The 2,745-nt window shown below is 38.8% G+C and overlaps 1 pseudogene; it reads right to left on the reverse strand.

Annotated features, from left to right (window-relative positions):
• Nucleotides 1-1,289: 1,289 nt before the first annotated feature.
• LOC121482525 lies at nt 1,290-2,222 on the reverse strand (annotated as a pseudogene).
• Between the last annotated feature and the right edge of the window lie 523 nt (nt 2,223-2,745).

Raw genomic sequence — 2,745 nt, forward strand, 5'->3', positions numbered from 1 at the left:
AGATGCCCCTGGAGGCTGGTGCACATGCACTGATCTGCACACCTGGTGGGGCAGCCAGCAGCAGGAGAGTTCTTGCTTTCCTGTGCCCTCCCTTCTTCTGCCTGTCCTAGGGGAAATGCAGGATCACTGGCTTTGTCCACTTGGGCACCCTGGTGTCCAGGGCCCTGTGCTGCTGGACCCACACTCCCAGAGGAAATGGGGCACAACCACCTCCATCCAGAGCCCACTTGCCTAACTGACTCGCTTTTCCCAAATGCCCCAGAGGGCTGTGGCACTTTAGCCCTTTACTGAGATCAAACCTTGGTTTGTGGTGAGCTTTCCCCCAGGCACCCCTTCTCTTATAGTGACTGTGGGAATCTTGATTCTTTACTGCCCCTCCCGTGATTCTGCCCAATTTCCCTGCTAAGCATTTTTTCTGTGATGGAAAACTCTGATGTGGATTGTTAAAGTTCCTGTTTCTCCAGGCTTGGGCTTTTCTACCTGGAGGCTTTTCATCACTCTGCTTTAGCCTGGCTACTCCTGGTTCCCCTCCTCCACTTTATTCTTTTTTATTTTTATTTTTTCACCTTCCTATCTGTTAGGAGTGAAAACTTTTCCCTCTGTAACATTCCAGCTATTCTCTCTTTAAATCTCACGTCACATTTGTAGGTGTTCAGGTTGTTTTGAAAGTTATCTAGGTAAGTTTGTGAGGCCAGGTGACTTGAGGACCCCTACTCTTCCACTATCTTGTCCCTCTATTGCCTATTTTTCTTGTAGGAATTTTATGGTTTTGAGTCTCACATTTAGTCCCTTAATCCATTTTGAATTCATTTTTGTGTATGGCATAAATTTGTGGTCCAGTTTCATATTTTGCATTTAGCTACATTCTTCTTGCATGTCGCTACATTATTTGTTGAATAGTTGAATATTTGTTGATTGTATTTGTATTGCAGCCACTACAATAAACATGAGAATTTAAATATCTCTTTAGGATTATTAATTTTATTCCTAATTTAATATTTTTGATGATATTGTACAGGACTGTTTTCTGTTTTAAGCAGAAACCAGTTTTATATATTAAAATATTTCTTAATGAGCTAGCATTTTTTATGCATGTAAAGAAAATTTCATAAAACATACAACTGTATTGTTCTTGTTTTTGTTAGAGTCATGAATTATAAGTAAAATATTACTCCCTATAGTAGGTTACTAATGGTCTAAGATTTCATGAACTTGGACGAGTTTCTTTGTTATTTCAGTCACAACACAAGATTGTAGACAAGAATAGACACATTTTTATTTTTATGAACTTAAATCTTTACAATAGATTGCATACATTTTACTGCATGCATCAGTTCAAAGGCTTAATTAATTTGGACAAAACACAAATCATGAGTCTCAAATTCAGTAACTTTTATCTTTTTTTGATATACATTCAGATGCCAACTTTGTGATGCTTTCTATACTCTTCCATTCTCCAAAGTTAGTGCCTTTCTCTGTGATGCCTATTACTAGCTGGAATTGGCAATTTCTTTAACTGAAGCAGCTATGCCAATCACCACATTGGTGCTACAGCCTTTGTGGCAGGCTTCCAACGTTGCTCTCATGACCTTCACTTTACTCATACATTAAAAGAAATGGTCCACTTTTCCTATCAGTCATCTAGCTAAGCACTTCCTGAATGGTTTTACTGAAGTCCTGGGAGTTAATATATTCAAAATCCCTTAATTACTTGACAGTTGTGAATTTATTTTTACTCTAGTCCACACCAATTATCTGGGACATACCAGCCACATTTCAGCCCATGATAACTGCTAATCTAACTCTTTTCAGGCCAAAGGAAGCATAGAGTCAGGGTCCACCTTGACAATGTTCACAACAGCACGATACTATTTGAAATGCTGCAACCCAGATGACAGACTATTCAAATGTGCTTAAGGATCAGTTCTAACAACACAGTAATCAGTTACAAGTATGTATTCAGAAAATGTTTGTTTCTATGTTATGTAAAATTGTATTTACTTTTCAGGTAAATCAGCTAGTACCGTCTGGCATTAATCCTTTCCCTTGAATAATTCTTGTCTTCTGGAAATTTTGGATTTAGGATTGAGACAAAATATGCATTCTGCCAACTATGAAATATAAAGTGGGATGACAACATAATTAACTTTAAACTTAGTGACTTCTTCAGCAACATTTCCTTTAATTCCAGCATCTTTATGTCCCAAGATCATTTGAAGCATCTACTAAGGATCTACCCTACTCAGGGTGTAGGAAATGGTGTGGCAAACTAAAAGACAACTTACAGAATGGGAGAAGATATTTGCAAATGACCTATCAGATGAAGGACTAGTATCCAAGATCTACAAAGAACTTATTAAACTCAACAGCCAAGAAACAAAAAATCCGATCATGAAATGGGCAAAGGACATGAACAGACATTTCACAAAGGAAGACATAGACATCGCTAACAAACACATGAGAAATGCTCCGCATCACTTGCCATCAGGGAAATAGAAATCAAAACCACAATGAGATACCACCTCTCACTAGTGAGAATGGTGAAAATTAACAAGACAGGGAACAACAAATGTTGGAGAGGATGTGGAGAATGGGGAACCCTCTTGCACTGTGGGTGGGAATGGGAACTGGTACATCCATTCTGGAAAACGGTGTGGTGGTTCATCAAAAAGTTAAAAGTAGAACTGCCCTACGACCCAGTAATTGCACTGCTGGGGTTTTACCCCAAAGATACAGATGCAGGGA

This window comes from Vulpes lagopus, chromosome X, assembly GCF_018345385.1.
Source record: "Vulpes lagopus strain Blue_001 chromosome X, ASM1834538v1, whole genome shotgun sequence".
Classification (NCBI taxonomy): domain Eukaryota; kingdom Metazoa; phylum Chordata; class Mammalia; order Carnivora; family Canidae; genus Vulpes; species Vulpes lagopus.